Source organism: Cydia fagiglandana, chromosome 4, assembly GCF_963556715.1.
Source record: "Cydia fagiglandana chromosome 4, ilCydFagi1.1, whole genome shotgun sequence".
In the NCBI taxonomy this organism is placed as follows: domain Eukaryota; kingdom Metazoa; phylum Arthropoda; class Insecta; order Lepidoptera; family Tortricidae; genus Cydia; species Cydia fagiglandana.
In genome coordinates, this window is record NC_085935.1 from 17572673 (window position 1) to 17596818 (window position 24146).

The following is a 24146-nucleotide window of genomic DNA, read 5'->3' on the forward strand; positions in this document are numbered from 1 at the left end:
GATTTGATTAGGTGATAATGATAAGTAAGTATATAAGTAACGGTAGTTGTAAGCTCAAGTTAGGTCTTTGTTGAGTGGTATCGTTTAAAACTGTTTAAAGCATTAAAGCGTTTGGTCTGCAGAATCACAAAATACAACAATGTAAAAATGGTGCACCTGTCAATTGGTGCACCAATCATAGGGCTAAACAGAGAACATCAGTGAATGGTGCAAAGTCATTTTATGTAGCAGACCGAAGAATTTGCCGTGTGATTTTGTTAGGAGGTCGCGTGATTTTAAGTCACGCTTTATCAAATATGAAAATCACTTTCACGGTATATCGAAATTTGCCCCTTAAAGTTGAGTAACGTTTTGGCAAAAATTTCATTTTAGGTACAAGCTTTTATCCCCGACTGTACTTTTTTTTTCCACAGGCAACTAAAACTCATCGAGACAATTCTAAAAACCCCAAACACAATTAGGTTTCGTTGTTTTATCACAGAGTTCCTATGGCCACCTCCGGTCTCCATCATCAGATCAGCTCGATGACACCATAATATTGCATTGTCACCTGACTTACGTATGTATGCAAAATTTCAGCTCAATCGGAAACCGGGAAGTGGATCAAATTTAACTTGCAAGATTTGATTACACACAGACAGACAGACAGACAACGGTCAGGTGAAACTAAATAAAAGCTTGTAAAAATGGAGGGTTGAAAGTTTGTATGGAAAACATGTAATTAACAAGAAGTTTAATATTCCGTATACGAGTACACATTCCTCATGGAAAACTTAGTAAACTAATTTCAGCTTTTTGGTAATTCATAAAAAGGATTAAATTGTTTTTTTTGTAATGGGGGAAAAGTTCGGAAAAAGGCATGTCTGCATGCATGTATATTAATTACTTACATAAAAATTTACGCACGTTTTTATTTATAAGACAATCTCTTCTTAAATGTAGAGTTATACACCGTGTTTTTATTGAATTTCGTTAACTTCGGGGTATGGTTAAGTACGTTTAAGAGAACTAAATAGCATAGTTAATTTTCAAAAAAATAAATATATTTTTGCTTTTTTTTTTTAAATTAAGTTTAAAAAGTAATTAAATGTAGCGTTGTTGTAAGACGGGCATTGCATTTTACTCAACCAAACAATTGAAATCTGTGACATATCAATGTCATTTCGAACATCGATCGACCGAGATTGTACTTAAGTATAGTAGCAAATGTATGAACTCATTCTAAACACTAATCACTATGTAAACCGGCCCTAAGGCAAGTGTATACACTTATAGAGGCCTTATAGGAAAAAAATAAAATATTGATTATCTCCGAAATGGAGTTAATTAGGATATCAGTGTCTTTGAGAAAGTTACTTGATTTAAGCTCAGGAATGCACCCTTGAAATTAACGGAAAACAAAAAAACACGGTGTATATATTAGTAACATATACCTACATATATAAACGGCGCGATTCGGGAAATGAATTAGAGATTCACTAGATATGAAATAGTAAAGATATGTGACGTTCCACTGCAAAAGGTACCTTATGGCAGCTGGCGCTTACGTCGCATAGCGCCGCAATAATATTGGAGCGGCGATAATAATACCGTAAGCGCCAACCGCTATGAGGTACCTACCTTTACCAGTGGGACGTCACATATCTTTACTATATCGTATCTAGTTAATCTCTAATTCATTTCCGGAATCGCACCGAAAGTTGAAGTTACGGGACTTCAGAAGCTTGAAGTTTGTAGAGTTAAGAAACTTAGGACGAAAAAGTCACTCATCTATGGCAACACTAGTGTATGTGCCATTGTTGTGTGGAAGGTGCAAACAGGGAATGCACACGTGCAGCATGCATAGATCCGGTTGGTGCGCTACATTCTTATGCAACATACTTCTAGCGGCTTTAGAAATAAATAAAATGCAGATTGTTCGAAGATGCGGGTTGGTGGTTTCGTAGTGTCAAAACATACCTACTTGAGTCTGTACCTAATGTACACTAGATATCTACCTAAGTATATAAATGATAGGGTTTGCGAACGTTTGCAAAGTCGCATCATAAGGGTTTTTTTATATATTTGGTACTTACGAAAAAGTAATACGGAAATTTAATCAGTGGACATTGTTTCTTCTATAAGTTTAGTATCGAAAACTCGTAATACTGTAGATATAGGAATAAAACAATATATCCTATTGTATTTTAGAAAAGAAGGAGTTATAGGGATACGGTTTAATACGTAGGTACACAAGTATACTTAGATACCTACACTACCTATAGGTACCTAATTACCCATTCATAGGTGTTTAATTTATGTAACTTGACTAAGTAGAGGCTTATTTTTCTGAGAGCATTGCCCAACTATGCAGTTATGTTTGTTGTTTGCATTTTAAAATTATTTAAGGGCCAATCAATTATAATGATTTTAATTTTAGGGTTTACCTTATGAATATTAACAAGATGCATCGTTGTGTTTTATTAATATTACACTTAATTGTCTGCTTACAACCTTTATTTTGTATCATTAGTCCTTCTCTTAAGGGAAATATAGCTCTACCTACAAGGTTTGGCCCATACTGGAGTCAGTTATGTAACGCTGCCATACATGACCCAAAAAAATTTTATTAAGCTATGAGCTTCATCACATCTGATATTTGAGTAATTCTAAGCATTTCTAGCGTGAAGTGGGGGGGAGGGTGGGGTACAAAGACGGCCGCCATCCGTCATCTTTAAAAAAAATCTACTCTGATCCTGGTGGGTACTAGGGCAAGTTTGGTATCATTTTCGTATAAACCAAAGACGTAGAATTCATTGCTGATATTTGTTTTTTCAATTTCATAGTAATTTTACAAGAAAAACGTAAAAAGGTGAAAAATTTGGTTGGAGATTTTTGCTACGCGGAGCCGAAACTACAAAAGATAGAAAGTTGAAATTTGCACACTAGATTACATTTATAAAGTGTACAAGAGATAAGAAGCGATTTTGAGAAATTCAACCCCTAAGGGGGTTAAAAAGGGGATGAAAGTTTGTATGGGGTTCAAGTTTTATTTTAAGCTAGGAATTTGAAACTTCGTAAAACGATATATTATTAAAATACAAGAAAACTAATTTCAGCGTTTTTGAAAATTCATCCCCTAAGGTGGTGAAAAAGGAGTTGAAAGTTTGTATGGATATCAAAAAAATTTTCGAACGCGGGACTTGAATCTTTGTATTTGGGGATATTATTAAAAGACAGGAAAAGTAATTTCAGCGTTTTGTAAAATTCATCCCCTAACAGGGTTAAAAAGGGGTTGAAAGTTTGAATCCATTACAAATCCGAGTAGACACACATTTCTTATTGGCTCCCAGGCTTGAAATGCTTAGAATTACTCAAGGAACATATGTGATGAAGCTCATAGCTTAATAAAAAATTTTTGGGTCAACTTTATAACTGCTTCCGCTACAGGAAAAACAAAGCGAATACGAGAAGTTGTAATTTGTAATTGATAGTACATAAATTGTACATTTATGTACTGTCCGACAGTTGACATTGACTCTACGCCCAAGCGGATGTAGGAACTACCTCTATTTATGGATACAAACTAAAAAAAAAACAAAAGTAAGTTAGAGGGTAGAAACAGTATTTTTTATTCATAGCGCATAATGACTAGAGTCAGACCAAGAAAAGTCTGCAGCGGATTTGATAGCCCACGCAGTATAAGTATTATTTTAAATGTCAAACTTCTATGAAATTATGACGTATAAATAACACTGGCTCTGCAATGCGAGGGCTATCAAAATCGCTGCAGACTTTTCGTGGCTTAACTCTAAGTAGGTACCTTCGAGTTTTAATCTCTTCTAAAATAAATTGTCTGTTTTTAAGTCCATAACTCCAAAAGACCAAACGAAACGGATGTTTATGGTTCATCAGGAAAAAAGGGTTACTAACCTTTCCTTAGCCCTCGCTGATGTGAATGAATTAGAATAGTACTATCTTCTTCTTCTTCCTGGCGTTATCCCAGCATTTTGCCACGGCTCATGGGAGCCTGGGGTCCGCTTGACAACTAATCCCATGATTTGACGTAGGCACTAGTTTTTACGAAAGCGACTGCCATTTGACCTTCCAACCCAGAGGGGAAACTAGGCCTTATTGGGATTAGTCCGGTTTCCTCACGATGTTTTCCTTCACCGAAAAGCGACTGGCAAATATCAAATTCAAATGATATGAATTAGAATACTTAGTACTATATTAGTTTATAAAAATGATTTCAATACATCATTAAAAAAATATTAAGTACTCCCTCAGCGCCGAGTTAGAAACACCCATTACGAGTAAGTGTGATGAAAAAAAATTGTATCTTAATAATGACGAAATTATCCACCGGTAATAAAATTAGGGTCAATTTAATATATTTTTCTGTAATACAAAAAATATCCCTAAATACAAAGATATATATATTTTTTTGTAATCGTCATAATTTATATTAGTTACATAGTATTCATTGAACATGTTAATTTAGAAAACTAATATTATCAAGAAAAAAATACCGCTATTTAAAGGGAAATACCTCTCAAAACTCCAAGACAATGCATTGAGTACCGCAGCGTACAAAAACCCAATCTGAAGCCTCTTAGATCCGTTACGCTTTAATTAATAAACAAGTCGTTCATCGCAAGTGTTTTGATGGAATTTCCTAGCTCGGGATTTCTTTCTACGATAAAAAATGCCTATTCAAGTTAACCGGGGAAACACAGCGCTTAATTTTAAACAACTGTTAGTTAAACTGCAACGACGAATTTAAAAATAACGTTTAAATTCAGGTATTTACCTACTTGTAGTCATAAAACAGTATCATATAATCTGAAATATACCTACACCATAATTTATAAGTAAGAAAGAAAAAGTGATCAAGGGCTCCGGTGCCCAGGGCTAGGATCGAATCAGTGTCGTCTACATTCGTGGCAAATAACCACCACTTTCCAATTAGGCTGCCCGATCGATGTAGGCGATGTGTGATCGGGTGGCCAAATGGATCAGGCTATATCAGCTGATGATCATCATCAAAACCTAAAGGTACCACATATTTTGACTAAAGTGTAGAGTTTGTGAAGTTAGGGCTTGTAGAGTTAGAAGCTTGGCTCTACTGTCTACAAGAGATTTGATAACTTTTTGACAGTGCGATCATGATACGCGTTGAAACAAAGCTTCTTTCTTCTTCTTGACTTTATGACCATTTTAACAAAATTTTAACGGTTTTATTCTGTTTGCAGGAAATACTACCATTTGTATTTTTAGTACATACTTTAACTACAGAATCCCAAAATGCAATGGCAACCCTACCCAATGCACTTGACCGGTTACTTATTTAATAACTCATATCATTACAATCAGAATTCCTTATATGCAAATTGAATAACGCGTCGTGACTCATGGCTCATGGCAATGCACATTATGCACATGTGAATGATATATATTGTAAATCGGTGATTTAGATCAAATCCTAATCGTGTATGTAATTAATATCTAATGATTGGTCACGTGATGTTTCATGGACGGGTTATTCTTAAAGTATTTTAAACGATGACCACTCCGACAGCAAAGATAGAGCATAGCAACAGATAAAGTGGACCTACAGCTTGGCCTACAGTTCTGGCCCTGAGGGAGGGGGTTTGGCGTGAAGGGTAATCGTGGTGACATTTCGCTGGTGTTAAAACTGTGTAAAATAAAAACGCTATAACAATTTCCTACGAATCACCCAGTTAGTGAGGTCTTTAAGGTCACAAAACTGTCTACTACAATTACTCGTAATTAATGATGATACAGATTTTCAATCTCATTAAACCATTAATCTCAACTGATCCAGATGTATCACATGTCCGATATCCGAAGCTACTTTTCGTGATGACTTGTTTGCTAATATTTATTAACTTTGGTAGTTTTAGAATTCACCTTTCAGCACATACCTACCCTACTTGAAACTGTCGCCAAATTTCATAGGTTAACGGGCGGGCAGTAATGGAGTGTCGAAATAAGTAGGTACTATCGCAGGAATTAACATCCTTAGCATCGGGTTTTAATGGTTAATATTTTTTTGTCGGAAAATGATTCATCGTGTAGAACCCACCTGATCTAATATTTAGAGCACATCCGTTTATCGAGTTAATAACAATGTTTTATAATATAATAACAGCAAGGCAGATATCGTGCGCATCTTGTTAGAGGAGCTATTTCAAATCCTCTTCTGGCCGAAATATTACGGAACTGGTGTTTTTGCGCGCATTCCTAACTAAATATTGATGCTACGAGTTCACGCCGTGACTATTAAAGAGTTGATCCGGGTCGGATCTTGACTATCCTCCTATTTGCTCAAACTCGTATCTTAACCTAATGTGCAATTTTAAAAACAACCTTACGTCAATCGAATGTAAGTCTATATTTGAGAACAATGAAATGTAAAAATATGACTGTTATCGGACGAAAACCCGAGTTGGTTTGTTCAAGTAAAAGCTGTATCGATTTATCTAGCCTTCAATTGAAATTGATTCTCTTGTAATTGCACGTATAATGTTAGAGCTGTAACATACTATTATGATGTTAGTCATCAGAATTAGTACCTTCTATAAATAGATAACTTGTATTATGAGAAAAAGGTGGAGGTTTTTAAGGTATGATAGGTAGGTAGGTATTACCTAGTCCTTTATGTAGCATGCCTCATCATAAAAATCTGGCTCGTGGAAATCAGTTTCTTATGAGTTACCTACGTATAGGAACGCAATCTGAGATTTAGGATTTGTGGTAGTTTCCTTAATTAACTTTATGTTACATAGGTGGTATTTTCTTTTATGTTAGATCGAGACACAATTTAACCAAACATCACACATTGTTCTGAGCATATCTCGTCTCAAATGCCCAGGAAATGTTGGGTTTAGTTCAAAGTAGAATTTTATTTACTTACTTTTTTTAGAAAATGTCACATGTATTTCATCTTCCATCCGACAAAGTGTAGTACGCACAAAAAAGCACCCGCAACGTAGGTATGTCATGATTTAGAATTGACAGGGTATGCAACCCTTAGATAATGCAATATCTAGAAAATTTTTACCTCTTATAGAACACTATTTTGAGTATGTAAGTAGGTTTCAGAAATGCGCTAATTTTTTTTCAGGGGGTACTTGAGGTTATTAATAAGTAATAACGGAATGTTTCACCATCACGGGGCAAAAGCTAGTAACTTAAACTTTGCGTGTTGCTCTAATTTTACTGATCACCCTCACAAGTGGCACAAAAAGACAAATAGCACTTAATTCCGCAACCTACAATGTTGCTTACGAGTAAGTAGTATAATTTAGGATCGCAGTATGTCTAATGACTGTCATTTAAGATGCATAAGTGTAAAAACTACATTTTTCTTGCGATGCCTTTCAAAGTGCCGCTCTACATTGCTTACTAGGCGGAACTTAAAATAACTAAGGGCCCGATTCGGATTTTGAAATAGATATCTATTAGATATCTTTTAGACATCACCAAGATACGATAAATATATGTTTAAGATCTAACCTGTCAAATTTGACATTTGCACGATTCTGGAGATACTCTTGAACGATTTCCACAAGATATGACTTAGAGATCTAATTCACATCTAATAGATATTAAGAGGTGACAGTCCATTTCCAACGACAGCTGCATTACGTTCATTTTACTATGGAAATTGAGAATGACAGCGACGCGTTCAGTACCTAACGGTAGTGCAGCTGCGGTTAGAAATGGAATGTTACCATTACTCTATCTAACGTAAAAGTGACATTGGTTGCCCGAATTGCGCTGCAAAAGAGAACTAGTTGATTTGATATCTAAACTATAACGTATCTAGAATGGATCTAATACGTGTCGTCTCGTCTCTTATGAATATCTTGAAGTTCGAATACGGCAGTAAGTATTATTAGTTACTCTGTTGGTATGTTTTGTTATGTTGTCGAGTGTAGGTAGGTATACCCGATGGTGACTAAGATAATTTAATGCCCATTAAGATTCCCGCTGGAAATGATCGAGATTATATTATATTAAAATAATATTTTAGAAAAGGACTTTATTTTCTATAAAAAGAATATACTAATCAAAATATTTAATAAAATAAATCGATTTTTTCCCTTGTTACAACTATACTTGGTTAAGCAAATCTTGTCGGTAGAAAAAGGCGCGAAATTCAAATTTAGAGACGATATAATCCTTCGCGCCAAATTTTTTTAAATTTGCCGCCTTTTCTACTGACAATATTTGCTTGACCAAGTATACGTAATCATCAATCGTCCCAGTCGAAGCTAACAAAGTGCGTAAAACACACTCTAGTTTTTTTTTGTCTACAGCATAATTTGCCCCAATATCCCTATCCGGCATAAAATCCGTCTTTGGCAGTTGGAATGATCGTCTTGGTTTTTAGAGCGTTTTCACATTGCCCGGTCCGATAACTCTGCTAGAAATGCCCTGCTAATACGGTATCAATCAAGTCCTATTATTTTTGTATAACGCTTTCTTTTGAACAACAAACAATAATTAAATGTATAAAAAATATAAAATGCTCTTTTTTGCAAATATTTTGCTTCTTTGTAAAAGTATCCTATTTACATCCAACATCGGATCGGACAGTGTGAAAACGCTCTTAGGTAAGCAATATATCAAATTATTATTCACACGTCTGTCCATTTTAATCAATCTCATTTAAATAATTGAATATTGTTTTGAATGTGAAGAATGCGGTAATTAAAATTCTTCAACTGTATAAATATTTGAAGTATCAAATTTCTCATATTATGATTTTATTTATTATACATGAATATTAACGGATATTTCACGGTGGGTTTTCCAGTCATCGTACGAACGTAAGTAAGGTTGACTTTTAGGGCTCCGCCCAGACCACAGATGAAAATCGAACCCTTATAGAATCTACTGGACACAAGTTAAAATTTGGTACACATATGCAAATCTGTGACATATAAAATGGGTAAAACAATTGCCGTCACTTTTCCGGTAAATGAAACATAAATATAAAGTCTGTAGTAGTAGTAGTAAACTCTCTATTGTACAAAAAGACAGTTAAAAATAACATACAATTAGTAAGAAGTACAAAGGCGAACTTATCCCTTTGAGGGATCTCTTCCAATTAACCTTTGAGTAGATGAGAGGAGACTGAGAGGAGAGAGTGAAAAGAGGGTGACAAATGCAGCAATATGTACAACAAGGTACCAGAAAGATAAAGGATATAAAGTGTGCTATTATTGAATATACGTAGTAATCATGTAAAACAAAGAAAGTAATTCCTTACCAACAGACTGCAGGAAACATATAAAATGTCTGAAGTCAAGCGTGAGTCCGACTTAAACCTTTACCGCATACACAGCCTTATGTGGGAATCCTTTTGGGGCACGAGTTTGACTCGCACTTGGCTGGTTTTTAGGAATGACATGTGGTATATAGAAGTTTCCTGTAATATATTTGTACATATCAAATAATTAACATTTGTACAGGAGCCGTAAAGTGTATGAAAAGTTGGTACTTACAATTTCATAGCTGTACAAAGATTGAACGGCTCCGTACATTATGCGGCAACTCTGGTTGTCAAAAGTTGACTGACACCCTGTTACCACAAAACTTATGGCACCGTAATATGCCATCTATTTTAGCTGTCTAACAGAACCACGATCTTTTCTTAGACTTCACAAGTTTTTACAATCATATGTCTTTGATAAACATTTTTAAATATATCCGGCTCGAAGGACCAAGTCAATGAACAGTCAAGGTCTAGAGGTTGATGTGACCAATATGCCGAAATTATGTGTATGCGACCTTGCTAATTATTATGGCAATATGCTGGGGGCCGATTTTTGAAATTCGACCACTCGATTTCGTGTATTTCGTTAAGGTGGTTCGCCTAGGTTACTCAAAACTTAACTCTCGCTAGATGGCACCACTTTTGCAAAATTTCAGATTTTATTTTTTTGTGAAATGGTCTTGGTATTTGTATACTTAAAAGTATGTTTCGCTCACTCTTTAAGTAAATATTGAACTATTAAAATAAACATTGAATACTTCATTGCAATGCATTGCAAAAACCACCTTTTTAATTCGACGGAGTGTTGCTGTCACGCTTTTTCCTACTATTACTCACACATGCAGTGTTTCCGTGATCCTTGTAGTAGACAATTTCACACAACGTAAGTATGTTGCAATAGCGTAACGGTATGTTCGTGGAAATACGTGCAAGAGGATTGGGGTTCAAGACTGGTGCGAGTAGGTAATTTCTTTTTGTTTCTCCTTTGTGTTATCTTACCTTTAAACGAGCAATTATTAGATATATAATTATTTATTTATATATTTGGATGGTATCACAAACGGCTCTAACGATTTCGATGAAATTTGCTATAAGGGGTTTGATCTCTTAGCTAGGTCTATGAGAAAACGCGCATTTTTGAGTTTTTATGTTTTGTAAGCTTTGGCCGGTCTCCCAGTTCAATCTCCGCTTGGCAACTAATCCCAGAATTGGCATGCGCACTAGTTTTTACGAAAGCGACTGCCCTGACCTTCCAACCCAGAGAGTAAACTTATTTGGATTACTTAGTCCGGTTTCCTCACATTGTTTTCTTTCACCGAAAAATAGGTATCGGTGTATAAATAGGTAGGTATCAAATGCTATTTCGTACAAAAGTTCGAAAAATCATTGGTACGAGCCGGGGTTAGAACCTGCGACCTCCGAATTGCTTTCCGCTAGGCCAGCAGCGCTTCCCCCACATACTCAGTGTTATCAGGTTTTAAAAAAATCAAAAACGATTACTTATGGAAGCAGAAGAATATAAATGATCGTATTAGATTTATAATTGTTACATATTTGCCGTAACTTATTTTTAAAATGTGTTTTTCAATTAAAAGACACGTCAAGATTGTTTACCTTATATCTAATGCTAAAAAAAACAAACTATAGTAATAATTGTATTTTTCATTCATAGACAAAATCCATTATTTTTAACCACAGGAAATTTTATACACTTCTTTTTAGGGTTCCGTACCCAAAGGGTAAAACGGGACTCTATTACTAAGACTTCGCTGTCCGTCCGTCCGTCCGTCTGTCACCAGGCTGTATCTCACGAACCCTAATAGCTTAGCTAGATAGTTGAAATTTTCACAGATGATGTATTTCTGTTGCCGCTATAACAACAAATACTAAAAACAGAATAAAATAAAGATTTGAATGGGGCTCCCATACAACAAACGTGATTTTTGACCAAAGTTAAGCAACGTCGGGAGTGGTCAGTACTTGGATGGGTGACCGTTTTTTTTTGCTTTTTTTGTTTTTTTTTTTGCATTATGGCACGGAACCCTTCGTTCGCGAGTCCGACTCGCACTTGCCCGGTTTTTATTGCAGTGAGGATGTCCTGATTGTAAAAATCAGAGAGATTAGGAAGAGTATAATTTCTAATTATCTTTGTAAAAATAAAAGAATACGTGTAGCCCATACTTAATAATCGATTTATGATAATAAGAAAAATTAAATAAAAATAAAAAAACAATACGAAATTTAGGTGTAACAAAAATACAAAAAGTTATGTTGCAGCATACAATGACTGGGGATCGAACCGGGAATCTTCCGTAAGCGACTGTTTGCATAACACGCCATGATAGTTCTTAGCTAAGCTGACGAACTTCTCGCTTAGGTCAATTAACTACCTGTCAAATATCAGTGTCAACAAAATTGCACTAAACATGACGGCACTCCAAATTCGAGCCGTGGTCAGCCCGGCAACGTCGGAAATGGTATGGCAACGTCGCAAATGTATCTGTACACGACATTTGTGACACACACATACGCATACGTAAAATTGATGAAAAGTTAACTATGATGTTTGCATGATTTCTGTATGAAACATTGTTTTCCTGTTAATTTCGCGCAAACGAATATTTGAAAGAAGATAAATGCGGAAATATTTGTGTACTAATAGTGTGTAGTTACTTAATGAGCTTTGATTGAATTTTGTATGAAAAGCGAACCACCTTAAATGATATCTCCATTACTAGGCATTTAAATTCTACTAATAGAATTGAAATCGAGTGGTCAATACCAATAGATTCCCAATTTCTATCGCTCGTATTTCAAAAATTAGCATTTCGCCGTTTTCCATCGATTATCGAGTGACGAAATCGAGCGGTCGAATTTCAAAAATCGGCCCCCTGGTGTATTTATAGACCGTGCGTTATTAGCAGAGGTCTCAGTTTCAGCTTGGACAAAAATGCTTTCGCATGTCTGGATGTTCTCTTTTGCCAGTTGCATTTCTACCGATTCTCGTGAAATTTTGTGAGCTAGTTCCAAAATTATTATTTTTTTGATTCGTTTTTTTTTATGGCGGAGCTATGGGGGTTCGCGAAGTCTACAGCTCAAATGGACGGACCGGAAAAAGCCGCCAGAAAGCCTTCACCAATAAGCCGGTGGTAAATATCAAACGACATTATGCTCATAGCTCCGAACTCATTATGTATTAGGTTAAGACAAATTATAAGTTGAATCCACGACCTCTAGATTGATTGGATTGATCAAGTTAAAGGCTTTTGAAGTACTAGTGGCGCCACCTGTGATAACACACCGGCATCAATTTAACAACGATCTAACTTCACTGAGTTAACTAACAGGTGAAGCGAGCTACCTGCTGAGGCATGACAACGAATCTCATTAACTGATTCATGATTTTGATTAAAGAAAGTATTTAAAATAATCTGGTGATTGTGACTACTATGTTCTTTGCAAAAATTATATCTAACGGAAATAAATAAATAGCTAAATTAAAGTTAATAAAAAGTTAACACCGAGTTAATGAAATGATGCCTATATAGCCTTCTAAAGAGTTAAATAGTTGTATGGTGTAACGCTAGATGGCAGTAAAGAACGTCGGTAATGCAGTTTAAGGCTTTGACGGTGAGTTCATTACAGAAAACTATATTTTTTGATCTGAAAATAGCGTTTCAAAATTTAATTAGTGGTATAATGTTAAATTAGGGTGAGTATTTTAATGATCTAGACGAATATCGCTCTGGAGAGTGTTATGAGTTGTGTGTATATCAAATATGGCGGCAGGCTCGGTCGGTAAAGCAGTCTCCCCGGTCCGGTGGGTGCTGCGACACGCAAGCTCCACAGGTAGGTTAAGATTCACGGTCTGCCGCATTTGGCTGGGCCGAGCGCTCCCGACGCGGCCCGTGCGCGACATGCGAAGGATCTGTGACGTGCAGTGCCAGTGACAAAGTGCCCGTGACCCTAGTGTGTGACATGCCTCGCAGCCCCTAGCCCGCCACCCTCACGGATCTTAACGGTAAATACCTACGTGACACTGTGACCTATCTGTGTTTGTGTGATCAGGTGACTGAAGCTGTACGCGATTATCTAACGGTACCATTGGGTCTGATTGATTTGAATTCCATAGTCGCACGCGCATAGCGCTCCACTTTTGAGATGATCGCGAGATTTATGTTTTATGTTCCACGTCGCCGTGCCCTTGTTTACCCAGTCTTAACACCTAGTCTTTACTTACGTTTACTCCGCGTGACCGACACTAGTCAGCTAATAATTAACGTTTACTTAGTAAAATAAGAAGAAAGCAGCTAAATTAATTTATCACGCTCAATCATTTGTTAGTTAAAATTTTATGGAATTAGGCGCCAGTTTACCGTTGCGGAAGAAAGTTAAGCGACGGCAAATATGTTAAATTCTTTACGTTCTAAATTGCTAACTGGTAAAAGAGTCTTATTGGAATCGTTGATTTTTTTTAGTCCAGTGTACGGCTTCTTGTCTGACTGATAACCGGTTGCAAACAAATAAAAACTTGCTTTAAACATGAATTAATATACGCATAAGTCGAGTTTTCATATGCCTTGATATGAATATGTATATGAAAGGCAGTTACATGCAAAGCTTAAGTTTTGGTCGCTCTCGTTGTCAACAATGGGATTCGGTTCCCATGGAAAGTAGTAAACACATGGTCTCCACGGACTATTGTTGTATTGGAGGAAAACGCAGTGTTTGCACTTCGCGCCGCGGTACATACGTCACGTAGGTAGGTATATGTGCGAACGCCGAATGTTTCGAAATTATCGATGATTCTCTAACTCGACTATTTGCTTTTTTGTTAAGTACTATAGCTAGTAGAACATTCTATTATGTTCATTCTAGTCTTTAATCTCCAAATTATACATTTATTTTCCTTTTTAATAACAAGACTTCCGTGAGACACAGACATATTAAATATATTAAGAACGGGTCACTCACGTATTTTAAGTCGAAAAACGCTCGACATGTTTCACACCGTACCGAGGAGTGTCATCAGGAGCTTTATTTTCCTTATTCGTGTATGGTTAATCCCTATTAGTAACGCAATTTTGTAGGTTTCTTAGTTTTACATACTAAATAATTCGTATTTTTACTGGGTATGTTCCATTCAATATAATATAGTTCCATTAAAAATCCCATAGTTCCATTAAAAATCATGACTATAGAAATTAGTCACAAAAAAAATCCAGTGCTTAATTAAACAAAAGTAGGTACGTATTATGTACCTACCTACGTAACAGATTAAAGATTCAAGTTTAATGGAATAGGTATCTTTATTAATCCTTAACATCAAAGCGCATAAATAGATGGAAACCAGTTCTTAAGATTTCCATCCTTGTTACTTAAGTAGGTAGGTATATTTTGGCATAAAAACAATAAACAGGCTTTCGGTTCAGAGCAGATTTCATAAATATGCGAAGTGCCTGTTGATTTCAAATCAATTTATCTTTGTGCATATAAGTCCGAGCAAGATGCATGCGTAGATCAAATGCCCCTTTTTATTGGGATACTTCATGCTAGTTAAAATGTACCTATTCACTAATGATAATGACTTATATGGCAACTTACAAAGCAATGTGTAACTAAGTAAATACAGTCATAATTTTATTGTCTCCGTTGCAACAATATCTACCATATAATTTCAGAAATAATTTATATTTATTTCAGCCATTATGATTTAAGTACAAGACGTCGTTGAAGTCTTTTGTATAGACAATTATGCTTTAAATAATTTGACACATCTTTATTGAAAAACTAAATGATCACTTATAAATGATGACATGGCTTGAAAGACTGGTATACGTATGTTGTGGTTGTAACCTCTGACTATGTACTACCTATAGCCAGAATAGCAGCAGATGAAGCAACGCACACAAAGAATCTGCTACGCTGAAATACTTTACCAAATAGAGATACCTATTAGTTCGTTTTTTGTAGCATTAGAAAGAACTTGAAAGAAGGTAAGCGATCTTGACATGTCTTTTAATTGAAAAACGCTTTTTAAAAATCAGTATCTATTACTTATGAAAGTAGAAGAATATTAATGATCATATTAGATTCATAATTGCCGTAACTTATTTTTAAAATGTGTTTTTCAATTAAAAAATACATCAAGATTGTTTACCTTATTTCTAATGCTAAAAAAACGAACTATACCTAACTATATCCCTACAGTTCGCATTCAAAAGTATTAGTTACGTTACAATCTAACTTTCTTCCATATCTAATTCTTTTTGATAAGCTAGTAGAGAATGGTATAAACATTGGACTGCTTTTGATCCTGACTGTATGTATTGGTAAATAAAAGATATGGATCAGTCGCTTAAGATAATTTAAGGAGGATAATAATTTAGTGTCTCTTGCTCCATTAACTAAGTTTATGCTCTAATTGATATTATTGCGCATTGAAAACAAATATGGTATGAGGAAGATAAAATTGCGTCCCATTAAGTAATTCTAAGGAAAAAATGCTCCGGGATTAGGTAATATTTTTTTTTTACCCTTTTTTGGGTCATACTTATACACAGCAATTAGGTTTCTCTCCTGTGGACTGAAAGTTAAGGGTTATAAAGCCAAATTTTATGATTTTATGTGATATTTATTTTATTATTTTATGATTGAATACCTACTTAATCCTACTACCGATTCTCCTTTCCTATAAAACTTATTATTTCCTAACTTGTGCGATAAAACCATTAATACTTGTATGCGCCTAAGCTGATAGCTATTGCCCATTCTCGTAAGTTGGTTGTTTTAAAATCGATGGTCCATTTAGCAAATTTCACAACAGAAAACTGTTGAAAGATTTAAAATACCTACTTATCTGTAGAGATCCGTCCGTGCGTGGTGTAGATGATGACAAGTTGCGAGCATGGACGCGGATGACTGACATAATCACCACTTCTGTCTGCGCCGGACATTCCCATTCAAAATACTTACAGTTGAGTGTGTATGTTTAGCTTTAATGCTTTTAAAAAGAATTGAATTACCAAGCGCTTTAAAGTGTTTGCTGTAATAGTAAGTAATAGTGCTAAAAATTAAACCTAAGAAAACGGAAAGGTTCGGCAGACAAGATACAATACTTGGGTCTAACTTTGGAGCATTAGCCTATCCCGTAGTGTTGCGTGGTTTTTCATTAAAAAAAATATGTTTACACGAGAATCTCTCTTAATTTTATCCGTTGATCAATAAATGGTGCTGTTATTGGTAATTTATTAAGTGTAGTTTATCTAAATATAAATTATGGACATCATTAGCAGAAGCGCAATTAGTGAATTAGTGATCATAAAATGTTTAGATGTTTCTACTTTCTTATCGTTAACTCAGTCTTAAGCATGATAAAGCGAAAGTTTTAACAAAACAAAAGATGCAAACTAAAGGCGAGGTCGAATGCCTCAGCATTGTTTACGTCGCTCTGAAAAAGCATCAACTACCTATCTATTACCATTCCATTATCGTGACAATTGTTAGGAAGATAATCTAACACGGTTCCGTAGTTTAATAAAGTTTTAAGGATATACTCGTAGATAGACTAATCAACTTAAGTATAAAACGTCGCAATATTCTTAATTTTAGCTAATTATAATTACATACATATATATATGTAGGGATTTTGTTTTACTTGGTCATGTTTGATTTGTGGTTGTAGAACATGTTGATTTTTTAAGTAGTATCTTATCATCATCACTTACGGTTAGTTTCATACAAGTCGTAAAAATACATTGTTTAATTCATGTGCTAATCGATCACTGGCCGTCTCAATTTTTTTTTTTTTATTATTTTCATTTTACACACGAATGTGGTTAATTCCTAGCATGTAACTTTTTTGCCACAAGCTCAGCCCGTCCCGCCATTAACATTTGAGCGGTGTTTTAAAGGGCACAGGAAACACTTGCGTTCGGAATATGTCCTAAAAACGTGGCGAAACCGACGCCGTGACTTGAATTACAATCCATGAGCACTTTCACTGAGGGTCGCAGCGCGTGCTAGGTCATGATATGTTTTTGAGCCACCTGCTGCACGTAAGATACGCCCTAGTGCTCGGTGTTTTGTTAAGGACCTATTGTTTCGAGATCAATAATAGATTAAAAACTATAACTGCTATAAGATACTGTCCGTAACGTGAGTAACTAATAATTGTAGTGAGTAAATACATTGCTTGTTATATAGATACGTCAAGTTATTAGGTACTTTTATGAATTATTTTATCGAGAGTAGGTATAAGTAATGAATATGATGAAAATTGCGAAAATGCGACTTTTGGTCTTATTTAATAAATTATTTTATTTAGTCTGGTAAATATGGTTAGGTGCTTGTGCTTACGTAACAAAATCAAGAATATAATAGCTGTCTGAAGCTTTGCCTGACATTAATGCTAGTTACAATCTATTAGCTGGCTGCCTGTAGGTAAGTAACTTGGTTTGAGAGAAACCAAGGTTTTTATTTATGTAAAGTTTCGCAGTAAGCGTAAAGAAAGACGATAATTATTTACCCTAACAAGTGTAATGTATTGCACAATACAGCGTGATTCAGGAGACGTGAGCAGGACTAACACTGCACATTTCGTAAATTATAAGCAACTGTTTCGTATCAGTATTAGTGAGATAAACGTTAATTTTCTAGTCGTGTTGAAAAAAAAAGTTATTAATTTATTTACGACATGCATGGTCACCCTACAATTAGAATACTAAACTACCGATATTCTGTGTCAAATTGAATGTCATCACGGTCTGGTTACTTTTGATAACTCGTATCTCACTCAAGTTTGACAGTTTATTTTGGTTCGTAATCATAATGGTGTCATTACGGTTACAGAGGTTAATTTTATGTTTATTAATTAGGTCTTGTAGGGTGACCATGATTGTAGAAAATTAAATTTGCCCTCGCCAAAAAGTTAAAAAATAGTAAAAAGTGTGGTTGTTTCACCTAAATACGACGGTGAGCGATCAATTATCAGTTACTGAGTATGCAGGGTTAGTCCTGCTCACGTCTCATGAATCATCCTGTATATGTAGGTACGCCATTCGTTAAATGAAGTAATGAAGAGGTAGTCAAGTCGCGAAGGTCGCACTTTCTAAAATTTCTAGTCCCCCAACACAAACTTCTGAAAGGTGCAATAAATTCGTTATTGCTTGCAACAATATGCAGCTATTATTTACGTGTGATAAAGTTTGACACTTCCACTAACAGGCATATTTGCCTACTCGTGCCTATAGTTCGTTTTTTTAGCATTAGAAAGAACTCGGCAGAAGCAAGCGTGCAGTTTTTATCAGGCTCGTTAATTGTTAATAATTATTGAATTATCTAATGTAGCATGGTCAATACATATATGTAATTTACTTCAAATTGTTACCGCTAAAAGTGCCAGATTTAGAACCACAAGCGAACTTCTGCGAAGTTCTTTCTAATGCTAAAAAAAACGGACTATAAATCATTTATTCTATCTTCCTGAGTCCCAAAGGCCTTTTTAAAGACCTTTTCCCAAAAATATAAACTTTTATTAAATAAGACAAGGTTCCAAACTCAAAAGCAAAATTAAAGCTTCTGGGACTTAGAAGGCTATATAATGCTTGTACAATAATGTTCTAATTTTGAGTCCTAATATCCTGGATTCAGGAGATTTGTTCTACCGGTTAAACAGAACTAAAGGGACGGTAATTTTATCAATAATAAAACCTAAAACTACTTGGGTTGTTAGATTTTCTGTATTCATTATCAATTTTTCAACTAGGTATCGTATCTCCAAATATGTACTTTAATAAAACTACGTGTAGTATCTATTATTTAAAAGCAGTTTGCAAAAGCAAAGTAACTACCAACTAATCTACTTACTGCTCTGCTAATATTCTTACAGTGGGGTCAATGCAAGAAGCCTTATCAGCGATGTCGGTAGGTATGCATCGATTTGTTACATTCTCGTGTATTGTAACGATTACATAATAAATTTTCTGTATGTACCTGCTGTGGGTCTCTATTGTTTCCCAAATAGTTTTAAGTCATAATGTATTGTTTGTCCGGATTTTCGTTAGTCATAATTGGTTTTTCTCAGAAACGCGTAATTTTTCAGGATTGCCATAAAACAAACCTAACCTAACCTAACCTATCTACAGTGTAACCTTACGAAAATCCTGAAAAGTTAACGGTTTCAGTTTTATGACTAAAGATAATATGACAAACAATACATTATGACTTAAGACTTTATGGGAAACAAAGGGACCCCACCTGCTGTACGCAATAGGTATCTGCTTATTACTATACTTACTAGTTAATGAGAAATTCTAAATTAATTATGAATCAAATATTCTCGAAGTCGAAAATAGGTATTAATGGCAGGAAAACAGCAACGAAAATTGTTATGAATTTTCCTTACTTTTTTTGTCCAAATCTGCTAATAAAAAGGCTCAAAAAATATAGGTGATTTGTTGCAAATAAGTCAAAATCCATTTATTTACCTACAAAAAAAAAATGTATTCATTACTTATTATTACTTCTTCGTCAGGGGGGTCATTATAATACGCACAGTCATTATCTATATCTATTATACCTTCCTCAAAGAGTGAAGTAAATCCGTGATCTTCTCAAATTGAACACCATACCTACAGTTCACAGCGGGCGAAGGAAGAATGGAAGAAATTAGAATGGTATTGATATCATTTCTCGCAGGGTCAATTATTCACGATGACAGACAAGGTAGACTAAGTAATTAAGTAAGTCGATTTACTTCTTTCTCAGACAAATTTACATAATTAGCATTGTTCATGAGATTGATTAGATTTTTGTATCGAAACTAAGTATACACATACTATTTGTCTGTGACCGCATAGCTTGCAAAGACAATTTGATTTAACAATTAATTTACATAATATACAGGGTGGAAAGATAAGTCGGGCCCTGGAGGGAAACTACCTTAAATCCTTAAGCAGGCTCATTTTACTTAAAGGAGACATTCTTTTATTTTTAAAAAGAAACAAAACTGCATTCAAATATTTTCTAAAACTCGCTTGCCTCGCCCGGGACTCGAACCGACAAAAAATTCAAAAAAATAAAAACTCGCAATTTTATTTTACTAGTCGATACAGTTAATGTTAATGATAACATTTTTCAAAAGAAGCATTAGGTCTTACATTCGTCTGTCGTACAAAATATCCATAAAATCTAATATTTAGTACTTAAGATTTTTTTAGACAAGCCAAATTGAAGAAAAAAAGAAAAATACTTTGAATGCAGTTTTGTTTCTTTTTAAAAATAAAGGAATGTCTCCCTTAAGTAAAATGAGCCAGCTTAACGATTTAAGGTAGTTTCCCTCCAGGGCCCGACTTATCTTTCCACCCTGTATATGTAATATGTATAGGCAATTTGAAATCCTAGGATAAGCTGTATTAGTAATAATAACGATCAGTTTTAAAGGTTGCTAAACGCATGAGCGGGTGTGTTCAGTAAGCAGCCAGGAAGTGGAGGCACTCGCGACGTGATAGAATGCTGCTGTTTCTGCACTTGCAACGAATTACGCACCACTCGCACTGGTCAAACTATACTGCAAAACGTAATTAATTTTTTTTTTTATTTTTTTTACTAGCGCGTCTTGTATTTATATAAAAATAAGTAAATAAAAGTACTTTTTTAAATCGTAGGAGTAAAATTACTAATAAATATATTATCTTAGCGTGATTATTTATCAAAAGAAATTTACTATTTTACGAACAAATTATTGCAGTGGCAACATTGTCTTACTTTTTTTGGTCTTGAATTACGTTTTGCAGTTTACTTAAAATCATATATACGCTCATGGCTGATGCTTTACTAAATGGGTTACTATGAAGACAAAATATCGCGGCCTCCCTTAAAATTAAATTTGGCATAGGAACTTTAAAATATGGGATACCTACCTATGGGATCTTCATCTGTGACATTTGCGGTCGAATTTATACCGACAGTAACATTTTTCCTTATTTTTTACCGTTAGTTCCAATAAGTCATGGAACAGCTGACTCGCTCGTTAATAAAATAATCGATCGTTGTTGTGGCGTGTCGTTGCCGTGCGCAAACGCAGGGGCCAACCTTTATTCAAATACCAATTTTATTATGGTCGGGTAATGAATAGTAAGATGTGTGTGTATAATATATATAATCAATGTCAAAATATAAATACCTACGCTTCATTTTATACCCAATGGCCACATGACAATTAGGTACATTGAATTTTCTGATGAGCTGTTTACCTCTGTCATAGAAGCACAATAGCGTTTTAAATAATTAGACATTGAAAACTTATTTATTGCAGAAAAGAGAACTTATCGTACAAAAGGCTTATTGTGCATAGATAGGACCTCCTTCATAATCAAGAATAGGAATTCCTTAATATCATACATAATCATGACCATAAAAAGGAATCCTTATTAATTAAAACCAGGTCACATGTACCTACTTAAACTTAAGACACTATGGATAATTTTATTATACGTAATCTTAGGGCATACTGAAATTTCCTGGACTGGCCACTTAGAAAAAATAAGTCGTCTCATACATCAGAATCCAGAAATTTTCAGTATTGCCCACGAATAAATAAGGAATTAAACTTCCTGGGTATGAATAAAGCCAACGCAGTTTCTGTTAAATTTTAAGTTCCTACTAGATATTATACCGCGTATGGCCTGTAACATGAGCAAATAATTAAAACATAGATTGTACTCCTCAAACGGTGACACTTTTGTTCAACAACATTTAAAAATTATGAACTATTTAGACTCCCTATTTTTCATACAAAATAAATATTATCTTCAATGGACGCCATCGCCACGCCATTATCATTGTGATTGAAGTTGCTTGTCTTGACAGTTGAAAGTTGTCGCGCCTTAAACATAGCAAAATTCGCAATACATTGCGTCTTAGAATAAACTTTAAAGTGTATTAAAAATCAATCCACAAGTAATTTTTAAAAGTCGCTGAACAAATGTTGGTCAATATGAGGAGTACTTACAGCCTACGGTTTAATTTTTTGCTCATATTATAGGCCACACCCGGTATACCCATAAGGCCTATACTTTATTGGATAGTATCGATTGGATGTCTTTAACATTAGAAATGAAAGGCAGCAAAGGGCACGGTGCGCGTGAACCGGACGGAAGCCTCATTGAGCCGCGACCGCCAGGTGGAGGGTCACGGCGGTAAACACATAACTGCGCCGCAGAATAGGAAATTCTATGCAATTGAAAGTCATGCCATTATGTACAAATAAGTGTCTTCATCTCTGTCACCTTAAGCCGACAGCAGAGATTTCCCAATTCCGAAGTTTTGCGGCACCTAAGTTTTATTTAATTTAAGCTTAGGTACGAATTGGAATTCGCTGCCTGCAGTAGGTACCCTATATTGTGATATAAAGATATCGGCTAGACACCTGTACCTACACCGGTTTTTAAAATAAGTTGACGCACTAACTGTTATAGGACAAAGGGTATGGCAGGAAGGCAAAGTCCTATCTATAAGACACACTCAATCGTTCCGGTGTGGTGCGGTTGGTCCTAATAAAAATAAAAAATTTAACTGTTTATTATAAATAAAATTTTCAATTTTTTTATGGACTAACTTAACCTAATCTACATTATAATAGATTATTAGCTAAGTAAACTAAGATCAGGACTTCGTCAAGTAAGCAATTACAATAATTAGTTACGTACCTTTACTTAATTAAGCTAAATTAGTTTAATGAATATTATCGGCCTGATTGTTACCTACTATTTTTGTCAAAAAAAAAACAATGTTTAAAACTTAATCTTATTGAATCATAAATATTACAAAATCATACGGCATGCGGACAGCCACTTCCTCCTCAATGCAATGAGAAACATTTTTACTTAGAATCTTTCTTGCTCTTCTAAAAGTGGATTGAACAAGTGCTTACTACGTCCATCTGGTTCCCTATCTATTCCATATTTGGCGCGCTAAGCGGACTTTCACAAACCTAATCGAATCAATATGTACTCGTACAACTTATCAATCAGATACATCAATTTGTTTCTGTTTAATATTTATCTGTCAGAAAACTTCATTAAGTGTTAGGTAGTAAAGCTATTAAAACAATTACATTATCAAAACAATCTGTGATAGACTGATCGAGCGAAAAAAACTCAAAGCCTTTAAGTGATTTCATCACATAGTTGAGGACAATGTGGCAGCCATTAGGATGGCAGATAAGTTCATCTAGTACCTACTGCTCTCGTAACAGTCTCTACGTTTATTATTCCAGAGATGGCGTCAGCTATCAAGATATTTGTATAGGAATATCAGCCCAGTTGTATCTGGTCAAACAATTGTAAACCTTCTGCTAAGATACGTAAGATCTTCATTTATATTTTGGTGGGGTTGCTGTAACTGCCTCATCTGATCAATGGATAGCCACGTAGTTCACAGAGTAGAGGCATGACCGAGTTTGAAGGGTTTCTTTTGTCAGTGTGTACGAATGTTTAATAGTTTCATTCGCTTTTTAATCTGTCCATATACATCTATGTTGTGTGATTGTGTGGCCTCGATTGCATCTCATCTAAACAACCTAAGATTTATTGGTCTCATAACGATGAACAGTTTGTGGTTTGAAAAATGGTTGCGCTAGATAGTTTTTTTACATTAAGACATGTTGTTAATGTGTTAAATTTTGTAGTTAACTTATCTTTAAATGCAATAACTGATGTTATTGCAATTGTTATGCCTAGACACCCAATTCGTTCTAAAAACTTAAGAAGCTGCAACAGCCTCATACCCATAGGTACCTATATCTTGAGCCGCTTGTCGCATGCCCGCCGTTACATAGCGGGACGTTCTTCAAGAA

The 24146-nt window shown here is 35.1% G+C and overlaps 1 protein-coding gene across 1 annotated transcript in view; it reads left to right on the plus strand.

The window, feature by feature from the left end:
* Nucleotides 1-13066: 13066 nt before the first annotated feature.
* Nucleotides 13067-24146, plus strand: part of LOC134663968 (myosin-VIIa) — a 55507-nt gene continuing 44427 nt past the window's right edge. The window contains exon 1 of the mRNA XM_063520523.1: nt 13067-13310. The gene's annotated coding sequence lies outside the window, so the exon portion shown is untranslated. The remainder of the gene's footprint in view (nt 13311-24146) is intronic.